We start from the raw sequence: 12,849 nt of genomic DNA, 5'->3' as shown, positions 1-12,849 counted from the left end.
CAAACTGGCCAAAACACTCAATTTCAGTGGGGGTTGAATAATTTTGGTCACAACTGTATATTCTGTGTATCTAGGAATGAATCCAGTTATATTCTGTGTATCTAGGAATGAATCCAGGTATTTTCTGTGTATCTAGGAAAGAATCCAGGCCTTTTTTTAAAGCAATCCACTGAGCTGGCCAGAACCAACTTTTGAGGGAGTCTTTTCCACATTCTCACAGCTCTTACTATGAAGAAACCTTTCCGTGTTTGGAGATTACATTTCTTTTCCTCCAGACGTAAAGAGTGCCCCCTTATCCTCTGTGATGATCTCAGGGTGAATATCTCTAAACCGAGTTCACTATATGAACCACTGATGTATTTATACATGTTGATCATATTCCCCCTTAATCTCCTCTTCTCAAGAGAGAATAAATTCAGTTCCTCTAATCTTTCCTCATAGCTGAGCTCCCCCATGCCTCGTATCAGTATGGTTGCCCTTCTCTGTACTTTCTCCAGTTCCCCAATGTTCTTTTTGTGAATTTGTGCCCAAAACTAAACTGCATATTCCAGATGAGGTCTTCCTAATGATCTGTACCGGGGGATAATGATATCTCTCTCTGGAGTCTTTACCTCTTAATACAAGAGAGGATTTTGCGCACTTTAGAAACCGCAGCTTGGCATTGCATGCCATTATTAAGCTTGTGATCTACCAGAACTCCCAGATCCTTCTCCACCATTGATTCCCCCAGTTGTACCCCCCCTAGTATGTATGATGCATGCATATTCTTAGCCCCCAAGTGCAGAACCTTACATTTATCAACATTAAACCTCATTTGCCACATAGTTGCCCAATTACACAGAGCATTGAGGTCGGCTTGTAAATTGGAGACATCCTGTAAGGACGTTATTCCACAGCACAGCTTGGTGTCATCTGCAAAGACTGAAGCCTGGGACTCAGCCTGGGACTCAGCCTGGGACTGGACCGGAACGGCTGCAAAATAGCTTAGAATAGTGATCTTTTCTTTACAGGGCTAGATAGATTAGGCTTAGAATGTTGGTGGGAGTAGGTTTAGTTAGTTAGGTTTTACCTTTACTTCCACTTCAAGTTTTGGGGGGATTTTGGGACCTGTTACATGGGTAGTCCCACCTTTCAGTTTTTCTGAAGTCTATGGACGAGCAGACGTACACAAATGTGCATTCGTTTACATCTGATTACTTCCAAGTCCATCTAGGTCCAACAAAAATGGAAAAGGTCTGCGTCCTTTTTCATTTTTTTGGGACCTAAATGTGACAGATCAAATTTTCATCCTCCTGCCCAGAGACCTAACATGGATCCAGGTTCAGGTTGAAGGAAAAATCTGAATGGACTTTGTTCATGAACCTCCTACTGACAGAGAGCGCCTGTGCGAAAAGGTCCCCTTTAAAGCAAATGGTAATATTGGAAAATGTAACATGATTGATCACAGCTGTGAACCGATAATGAGTAGCATGTCTATCAGAAAATGAAATCGCAAACTGCAAAGTTGTAGCAATGGAGCAATACATCCCCAAGACTGGAAAATATTCTACCTCCTCCTCTGACACATCTACATGTTGGTCATATCTGATTAATGTGGGAACAGGACATGAAAACATTTCACAATTAAACACAACTTGAGGAACGCCCATATGGGGCGAGTCATGTGAATTTTTCAAGACTCTTATCGCATTGAGGTCAATAAAAGATCTTATTTTCTGTCTGAAAAGCACAGAACAGGGGATACTCTGTAGCCGGTGAAGAGCACCATTGTTAACACTTTGCAGTGCATCTAGGCATACTGCCCTATAGTTCCACACATAGGGATTCAATAGGGGCATTGTCTTTATTTCAGAAAGAGTGAAGCCCCTTTAAATAATCATGTCAGACTGAAAAGATCATTCAGGGGTATCAGTGGAGGGTCTTAAAGGGAACCTGTCAGGATAAGAATATGGGAACTGTCATTGCTGATCTGTTAAAGCTGAACTGCAGGCAAACTGCTAAATACACAGGTGAAATATATATATGGAGCTTTCCTGGGTTCCTGAGATTTAGCCTGGGTTCACATATATGCGGTGCGGTATATCACATATGATTCGCACAGGAACCGCACTCCTTTGCAAATCACATGCGATTTGTGTGTGGTGCGATTGGAGCCATACATTTTGTATGGCTCTATTCGCACGCATCCAAACCAAAAACGTGAAGGGCCCTTTTTATGCTCTGCAAATCGGACTCGTATGAGTATTCACACCTATGCGATCCGATTCTGCACATCGCACCGCGTTTTGCGGAGCGTTTTCGGGGTGTTGTTAACGTAAAAAGAAAAAATAGTGTTGCGCTTCCCTATACAGTGCCTAAGTATACTAAAAAGAAAATAATAAATGCATACATATACATCACAAATAAATAATAATATACACATCAAATGGACAATATCATGTGAATAAGTGCAACCAATAGACATATACAGTTGTGTTCAATATATTAGCAGTGTGTTGAAAAAAGTGAATAAAGCTCAAAATCCTTCTAATAGCTTTTATTTCCATACACACAAATGCATTGGGAACACTACACATTCTATTCCAAATCAAAACATGAAGAAAAATATATTAAATTTGTGTTGTTCCTCTAAAAAAATTGAAGAAAAGTGAATATTAGACTGTTCAAAAAAATAGCAGTGTTTGTATTCTTCTTTACAAACTCAAACATTCACTATATAAACTGAAAAATGTTTGAAGATTTTGCTTTCCTTTGAATCACTTAATGAATATTTGGTTGTAGTCGCACTGTTTCTGAGAACTGCTGTACATCTGTGTTGCATGGAGTCAACCAACTTCTGGCACCTGTGAACAGGTATTCCAGCCCAGGATGATTGGACTACATTCCACAGTTCTTCTCTATTTCTTGGTTTTGCCTCAGAAACTGCATTTTTGATGTCAATTGGATTAAGATCCGGGGATTGGGCTGGCCACTCCATAACGTCAATCTTGTTGGTCTGGAACCAAGATGTTGCACGTTTACTGGTGTGTTTGGGGTCGTTGTCTTGTTGGAACACCCATTTCAAGGGCATTTCCTCTTCAGCATAAGGCAGCATGACCTCTTCAAGTATTCTGATGTATTCAAACTGATCCATGATCCCTGGTATGCGATAAATAGACCCAACACCGTAGTATGAGAAACATCCCCATATCATGATGCTTGCACCACCATGCTTCACTGTCTTCACAGTGTACTGTGTCTTGAATTCAGTGTTTGGGGGTCGTCTGACAAACTGTCTCCGGCCACTAGACCCAAAAAGAACAATCTTACTTTCATCAGTCCACAAATTGTTGCGCCATTTCTCTTTAGGCCAGTCAATGTGCTCTTTGGCAAATTGTAACCTCCTCAGCACATGTCTTTTTTTCAACAGTGGGACTTTGCGGGAGCTTCTTGCAGATAGCTTGGCTTCACATAGGCGTCTTCTAATTGTAACAGTCCTCACAGGGAACTTTACACCTTCTTTCATCTTCCTGGAGCTGGTTGTTGGCTGAGTCCTTGCCATTTTGGCTATTCTTCTATCCATTCGAATGGTAGTTTTTCGCTTTTTCCCACGATTTCAGGTTTTGGTTGCCATTTTAAAGCATTTGCAATCATTTTAGCTGAGCAGCCTATCATTTTCTGCACTTCTTTATATTTTTTTCCCTCTCCAATCAACTTTTTAATCAAGGTACGCTGTTCTTCTGAACCATGTCTGGAACGACCCATTTTCCTCAGAATTTCAGAGAGAAATGCACTGTAACCAGCATGTCCAACATTTGCTGCCTTCCTTCCTTAAATAAGGGCAATAATTGCCACCTGTTTTTCAAAGAATGAATGACCTCACTAATAGAACTCCACACTGCTATTATTTTGAACATGCCCCTTTCAATTAGTGATTCAATTACACAGAATCAGCAGCATGCATGTCATGACTGTTGGGTTTGTTGGATTTCTATTACTCTACTACACCTGCTAGGAAATTATCTGCCATGTAGAAATATAATTTCGACCAAAAACAGTGATTGATCCGGTTAGTGATGTCTGACTGCTATTATTTTGAACACAACTGTATGTAGACAAGAAATCACACACTGACGAAAATTTGTGAAACACTGAACATGCGTCCCTTAAATCAGGGAAAAATTGTGACTTCAGTCACAAATAAAGTGATAAATTAATGGCATAAATTTTGCCTAGATTACAAAGTGCCATGTCCAAAAGACTCACAACAAACGTGAATAAATTGAAGTGAGATTGTCAGGATGAAACCTGACTACAAACACACCTTTCGGACCACACAAAGTCCTACCACATAGATGTGCTAAAAAATAGTGATAAATGGCAAATATTATTGTCTAACTCATGTGATGAAATCCCTAATTGGGATTAATTTGTGTGAACACGACAACAGAAAACAGGTGTTAAAACACCATAACACAATGTGCTGAGAAGAAAAAAATATTTAAATAAATACATTTAAAAAACACGAAAAACTTTTAAACCACATAATGCCACAAATGTGCCACTAAATAATTAATATTGAACAACAAATGTCCCCTTGTGAACTCTTCAAATGAGTGGAAAACTGTGATAAAGGTGATATAGGTAAAAAAGTGGGATCCTGCACCGGCTAGTTTGCCCCCACCTTAATACAGGGACCCCAAAGGGCCAATAAACCTTCAAAATACCAGATATAATAATACGATCAATCCGCATATATGAATCCAGGTTAGCAGTAATGGTGGTATTCCCCCGTTATTGCAGCAATAGGAATGACCAATCCAGGTATCCAAACTTAGGCAATAGCAACACACAGGCGCTCTGACAAGTTGCAAAGACTCGTTAACTTAACATAGTTCGCATGAACGGGGTGCGATTCTGATGCGGTGTGGAATTCGCACAGAAAACACTGCAAATTCTGCACGGCATCAGTGTGAACCAGGGCTCACACAGTTCTGCCACATCACTCATTCCTGCCTGCCAGGGGAGGGGAACTGATCCTTCTCTACTGCAGTTTTACTTTCACTTACAGTCCTCTTTTCTACCCCCATAGTCTGACTGGACAGTGAAAGGAGAAGTTGTACTCTACTTTCTTCTTTTATCAGAATGCTAGTTGCTGCAGCACACCCTGTTACCTCCTTCTGCTGCTGCTTCTGCCTCCCTCAGGGTAAGCTATGCTGTACAGAGACTGCAAGTGGCTGATACCAGGTGAAATGCTGGTACTTACACTGTACCTAAAAAAAATGTACTAATGATTACAGAGCTGCATTAATGTGTGTTTTTAAATCTGCCTGGAGTCCAGATTTAGGGTCCATTCATGCCATCATGGTGCTGTAACGCACATATTGTTCTGAATGGCACCCCAATGCTGACCGGCCTGCATTGTAGCTCAATGCAGCTTTTACGTGCTGTGTACTGCCGAAAATGCTACCGGACAATTTTTGGTCTATTGGTGGAAAGAACAGCTCGTTTACACCAGTTTACACCAAAGCACTATTTACTTTTTTTTTTATTATTTTGCACTGTTTTTTAAAGTGGCAACATTTTAAAGGGAAAAAAAATAAATGAAAAAGATGAATTAAAAAAACAACAAAATAACACCAAAAAGTATAAATAATAATGATGGGGCTTTTTTTCTTGGAAGACAGATACAGGTACTCGCTTCTTATGAATTGCACCTTGTTTCTGCCCCCTACCCACCTCCCAGTACCAGCCCTTTTTTTAAGAGGATACGGAACCATTTGTTTTGTGGTAATTTGTATGAATTTGTTAATGATAACAAGAAAAGCAGTAAAATAGATCTCCTGCAGACAGCAATAATAACCCCCTAGCAACAACAGACCACTCCAGAAACCATAGATCCATTCAACAATAGATCCATCAGCAACAATAGACCTCATCCAGCAAGAATAGATCCCTCCAGCAACAATAGATCCCCCCACAACAAAATACCTCCCAGTAATAATAGACACCCCAATAACAATTGATCCCACCAGTAACAACAGATCTCCCAGCTGCCAGCATCAACAGAAGCTCCAAAATCTACCAACAATAGATCCCTCCCATAACAGTAGATACAAACAATTGACACCCCCCTCCCCCAGCAATTGATACCCCCCCTCGAGACAATAGATCCCCCAGCAGCCAGCAACAATAGATGACCGAGCACACCAACTACCCTTTGCTATTACATACATTCTGTGCTTTTCACCACATTCCAGCTGAAAAAAAAGCCCTGGTTAATGATTACAAAAAATACAAGTAAAAAAATTAGCAGAAATATAACACGTCTCAACTATGTTGTTTTACCTCCCCTAAAACCGCAAATGTAAATCAGCCTTTACTGTCCTGAGCCCCCTATAAGGCTGCTTTCACACTGATCCGCTGCGGTCCACCCACACCGTGAATCCCAGTGCACCTATGGCTTTCTTGCGGGTTAGCTGCACTTTGTCATAGACTTCTATTATATCTTGTGGGTGTGGTGCACTTTCTGAAAGCACACCAAACCCGCAGAATATAATAGAAATCTATGGCTCACTCCGTCTAAACCGCAGGAAAGCCGTAGGTGCACAGCGCTGCACTCGCAAATCAGTATGAAAGCAGCCTGATAGTTATTAACCCTTCTATAGGTGCTAACATGCCCATTGCAAAAGCGCAGCGCATGCACATTGACCTTCTTTTCCTCTTCTGCTGGCATCACTCTCCAGGCTGCTAGAAAGGTCCCAGGCGAAGTGCACTTGGCATTGCTTGGCATGCACTTCCCTGGTTTGAGGCTGAGGGCCACATCAGAGGGCTCCGAGGACCACATATGGCCCACGGGCCACTGTTTGAGCACCCCTGCAATGCACCAATACTGTGTACTTTGATTATGTTTTGTGGACGTGTGTAGTACATCCAATACCCACAACTTTGCAATCATAACCCCCCACCTCCCAACTTGACCTTCCTTCCTCAAGACGAGATCTTCAAACAACTGTGTGCTGTGCCCGTGTGCTTGGATACAAACCAGGGGCGGACTGACCATTTGGGAACTCAGGCAATGCCCGAGAGCCTGGGTTCATTAAAGGGCCCCATGAGAAGCCCCTGGTACCTTTCATAGGCTTTTTTGGGTGTGGTTTGAGTGTGGGCAAGGACACAGGGGCCCCATGATCCCTTATTGCCCAGGGGCCCCATGAGTTGTCAATCCGCCCCTGATACAAACTGAACAGATTGTTTGGGTTTGTCTTCATATTGCATAGCAATTGTACAATCATCTTGTCATATGTATGGTGACCCTATAACTAATCACAGAAAATTCCAGGGAAAGACCATCACAACTGAAGCCTGTCCCTGGAAATTAGTAACTGCGGGGAAACTCTGCAATCTTCATATGTATCTTCTGCTGCCTCCCGTTGTGTAATGTGGGTTGCCTGCTGGGAGCGAGGAATATTACGGGAAAAGTGTGACTTCTCACACTAACCACAAAGCAATGCAGTGCGCTTGGCAGGGACAGAGATTCTGTTTAGTTTTACAGACAATGGTTTATAGATTACAAGCTACATTTAAGTATTACATGCTTAGTCACTTATAAAGTAAACTGCGTTTTTTAACATTTGTTTTCCCACAGTATACTCAAGCAACCGCTATGTCACAGCCAAAAAAATTTGTTTGGGACCCCCCCCAAAATTTTCAAAGAAATAAAAATTACATTAAAGTGGAGCTCTACCCAAAAGGGGAAGTTCTGCTTTAAGCCTTTGTCCCCCGCTCCCTGTTAAGGATTGGCACCTTTAGGAGTGGGTACGCGAAATTGACAGGTACCCACTCCCACGTCCGCTGCTGTCGCCTAGGCCAGCCTTTCTCAACCAGGGTGCCCAGGCACCCTGGGGTGCCTTGAGGTTTCTTCAGGGGTGCCTTGGAAAAATTGCCCAAAACGTGTATACAAGCCAGCGGGTGGAACAAGCCTACATTTTAGTTACACAAAGTCACAGGTTTTCATTGTGCACCATTACAACCTTCTAGCCGCCGCCACCCTGACAACCAATGACATCATCAGTTGATAAGGAGGATGTCGGCTGCCTGTACAGCATCCTAGTTTGACCCTCCCCTGCACCTCTCCATCAGTGCTGGGGTCACATCAGCTCAGCGATGGAGAAAAACTGAGGGAGAAGAGAAACATTGGAATACTAGTCAGTACCAGTGTGCAAAAGTGTATTTGCTGTGGAAGAATGAATCACCTCTAATGTTGGGTGTCCTACATGTGTGGATGTTGCTGCGTTATATAAAACTATTAGAATAGTTTTTCACATTTTAGAATGGGGTGCTTCAATACTGTCCATAATTTTAAAGGGTGCCATGGGATTGTCCATAATTTTAACGGGTGCCTTCTTGACTGAAACAAGGTTGAGAAACACTGGTCTAGTCGATCAGAAGTGGAGGTTGTCCCCAATTGGTGCCAGGAACACAGGGCGCCCGGTGAAACGTGTCCTTTTTTCAAAAATCAGCAGCTATAGCTTTTTTTTTTTAATTCACTGGAACTGCGCTTTAAGGCTCCACTGGAAAAAACGCTATATTTTTTGTAGTATTTTAGCAGCGTTCAGAAGCATTTAGGAGCATTACAGTTTTATCAGCATTTTTATAGAACATGTAGAGGGGTAAAAAAGCTAGAAAAAAGCCATTAGGAGCGTTTTAGTAGGGTTTAGCAGCATTTAGGAGAATTTAGCTTTTTTTCTGCTGCAAAAACACTCCAAAAAACCTCTACAAAAACTATTTTTTTTTCTGCTCCTAGGCGCTGAAACTCAAAAAATGCTAATAGCCTAATGTAGTGTGTATGAACACATAGCATAACACTATTTAGCTTCTAGGAGCAGAAAAAATGTTAATAACAGCTTCTAGGAGCTTAAAAAATGCTAGTGTGCATGGAGCCTAAAGCCAAACTCCTGCTTTACCTATAGCACAGTTGTACAGGCTCCTCTCCTTGTACTGAAATAGTTTTCTCTATTGTCATTGTACACTGTGAACTTCTCGCAGTGTGCATCAGAAGTTCATTTCCTGGCTGGAGAACATTCAGCATTATCTAGCTCTTTTCTCCCCAGCCTTAGTGTTCCTGGCCTGCCCCTTTCATTCATTGAATTTAATTCAGGGAACCTTTTCCCATTTCCTGATGTACAGATGACCTCAGAAGCCAACAGATTACCCCAGAAGCCAACTGTTGTGAATTTGTTGGGACAGTCTTGCATCTTGGACCTCAGTCCTCATGATGCTGACCTAGGCGATGTCCTGGGATCACAGTGGTGCTAATAACTGAGTTACTGCATATGTGCAGTAATTCAATAACTAATTCATTACAGTGGTGGGGGCCAGGAGTGGGCAGCCCTGGCATAATTATAAGTGTGGTTTGGGCTGACCGCTTTGGTAAGTGTGTGGGGTCTGAGCAGGACTACCCAGTCAGTGAATGGGCCTAAGTCCAACTTAGGTGGGGTAAGACTTATCCAAGGGCTTGGGACTCAAATGTTGGCAAAGATGCAATGCACGGGATGGGGAGATTTGTAGTATGTAGAAGCTTGGAATTTGTAGTATATAGAAGATAGCTTGAAGGAAGATGATGTGGAAGGACTGGTAAACTGCAATATATGATTTGTTTTTCTTGGGTTTAGATATCCTTTGAGTCAGCTCTTCTCAACCAGGGTTCCTCCACAGGTTGCTAGGGGTTCCTTGAGCTGTGACTGGTTGAACTCCCATCTGACGGTTCTTGAAAGTTTCTTTCTCTAATGCACTTGGCAGAGCCAACTGAATGACATCACATGTCTATTTAGCTAAGAGTGATATTCTGACCAGTACAGAAAGGGGGGGGGCATTCCTCCCACCGAGCACCAAGCTTAGAGGCATACTTCTAACTGATCACCAATGTAAGGGAGGCATGCTTCCCACTGATCACCAATGTAAGGGGGCATTCTTCCAACCGACCACCAAAGTAAGAAGCATTCTTCACACTGACCACCAATGTAAGGGGAGCATTTCTTCCACTGACTACCAATGTAAGGCGGGGTATCTTCCCACTGATGACCAATGTAAGGGGAGCATTCTTCCCACTGACCACCAATGTAAGGGGAGCATTTCTTCCACTGACTACCAATGTAAGGCGGGGTATCTTCCCACTGATGACCAATGTAAGGGAGGCATGCTTCCCACTGATCACCAATGTATGAAGCATTCTTCACACTGACCACCAATGTAAGGGGAGCATTTCTTCCACAACTACCAATGTAAGGCGGGGTATCTTCCCACTGATGACCAATGTAAGGGGAGCAATCTTCCCACTGACCACCAAATGAAGGAAGGGAATTCTTTCCACTGACTACCATTGTAAGGGGTCACTGCTTTCACTGAGCACCAGTGCAAGGGGGGAGCATTCTTCCCACTGACCACCAATGTAAGTGGAATTTTGTGCACTGACCACAACTGTTCACCTGATCACAAATATAAGGGGGGAATTCTTCTCACTGACCACCATTACAAGGGGTCAATGTTTTCACTGAACACCAATGTAAGGGGGGGCATTCTTCCCACTGACCACCAATTGAAGGAGGGGGATCCTTCCCAATGACCACCAGTATAAGGGGTAATTGTTTCCACTGACCGCCAATGTAAGGTAGCATACTTCAAACTGACCAAAAATGTAAGAGGGCATTCTTCTCACTGACCACCAATGTAAGGGGCATTATTCCTTTTGGCCCCCAGTGAATTGAATTTAGCAGGGGTTCCCTGAAATCTGAAAATCATTAGAAGGGTTTCACTCAAGTAAAACTTTTGACAAAGGCTGCTTTAGATGATGTAAAGCAGGGAAAAAATTGAGATGGCTTTGCTAGGAAAGGTGCAATTAATAAAAAATGTAATATATCGGAGGTGAGTATTAAGTCAGACACCGTAGGCCATCCCTGGATAACACGGACTCTTTCTATGGAGAGCTGGTCTCTGAAAATAGCCATTGTGTGCAAATAAAGGATGTTGGAAAATTTTCTGATGTGCATCAAACTGGTAAATGAATATGATATTTCATAAGTGACAGGTCACAGAGTCCCTTTCAAATTGGCTCACGTCTGTCCGCCAACAATGGGTTTGTTTAGCAAACAGAAGCTTTCTCGCCTGTGCTCATGGGCCTAATTAAAGCATGGTTTTCTAATGACCTCCTTATGAGGTGCACACAGTCCACAACCGCACAATGGCTGCTGAATCAGAGTTCCCCTAAAACACCAGACGGACGGTGACACGGGGAGGCTGTGCTTTTTGCTGATTAGGACAGCCACAGCTTGTTGGATGCCCCAGGAGAACCGTTCCATGACTCAATTACTGACTCACAAAACTTTGGTTTTCTTCTCTTACAAAAAAGTTTTTGATCTTCAAGGCGAACAAATTAAAGTCAGTTCCAACTAGTTTTTTTTTATGTTTATAAAGAAAATCTATCGTTATTACTCAAATTCACTTAGTGTGAGAAAAGCTGAATAAGACACTGAGATCATAAACTACTTCACTAGGTTTCTCAATTAAAGGAATGCTTCCCATCATTTAAAAAAAAATCCAGAAAAGTAATATTTGATTTGATGATTTACATGGAAGTACATAATGCACAGGAAGTACCTTTCCATTGCAATGTACAGCAAGTCAACACACCCAGGAGGTGTTCTACTGTATCTAGAGCGGTGGTTCCCAACCTTTTTGAGACCAGTGCTCGGTAAATTCTTCCAGAACCTTCAGTGAAAAACAAAAGTTTAAACTCTCACAGTAAAAGTATGGGAATGCAAAGCGTGTACTAAAATGCTAGAAGGCTCTGGATGGGGCTGGGTAGTACTGTGAGAGAGATGGGGGTTGTAGACATGGTTAGGGGACACTGTTGGAGGTTGGGGGCACTATGGAGGGCTGGAGGCTGTGCAGCGGGCTGGTTTGCATTGTGGGAGGTTGGGGGGAAATGTGAAGGTTGAGGGTTCACAGGGGCCTGGGGCAGGGCCAGTGCTAGACTATTTTGCACCCTAAGCATGACCAACTACTTTCCCCCCCAAAAGAAAAAAAAACATTTAAACAGTAGAAAATATTAACCTCTTCACGCCGGCTGAACGCAAATGTGTGGCCTCCTGGTGTCTGGGCCTAGACGCCGAGCCACCGCACATTTGCGTTCTATTAAAAAAGAGCATATGTGCTGAGGGCACGCACCCTGCGCGTTCCCAGCACACATGTCCGGTACTCACGGAAAGGTCCCGATCTCCTCTTTCGATCGGGACCTTTCCCAATCATGTGACTGCTGTGATGGCGCGTCACGGCGGTCAAATGACCCTAAACCCCGCCTCCCGGCTTCTGAAACCCTTAAAGGGCCGGGAGGCGTCGGCTGGAAAGGGTTAAAACAACAAAACATGAAACTGCTAAAAAAATTTTAATTAGCAAAAATGAGATGCCACCAGCACCAATATTAAAGACAAGATCAGTGCCACGGACAGACTGTATCTGTGGCTGGCAGTGGCAGGATGACAGTTGCAGTGAGCGGTACCTTTCATAGGCTTTTTTGGGTGTGGTTTGAGTGTGGGGAGGACACAGAGGCCCCATGGTCCCCTATTGCCTGGGGGCCCCATGAGTTGTCAGTCCGCCCCTGGTTGCTCATGTACATGAGGCTTAAAAGCAATGCAAGTAACAGGGGTGTGGAAATGTTTGAAAAAAACTACTTGTCCAGGGACCAAATCGGCGCCCCAATCTATTGTCCCTCCCCAATCTACTTGTCCTGATAAAAAAAATTAATTCTAACCAAAATTGTATTTAATTCTGAGGTGCTTTTAGGAATGTCTGGGGCTTTTAAAAAATGGGCTTTAT

The sequence above is a fragment of the Staurois parvus genome, unplaced genomic scaffold (assembly GCF_062004578.1).
Source record: "Staurois parvus isolate SC_StPar_1 unplaced genomic scaffold, SC_StPar_1.0 ptg000195l, whole genome shotgun sequence".
Classification (NCBI taxonomy): Eukaryota; Metazoa; Chordata; class Amphibia; order Anura; family Ranidae; genus Staurois; species Staurois parvus.
Note: the sequence above shows the minus strand (reverse complement) of the source record.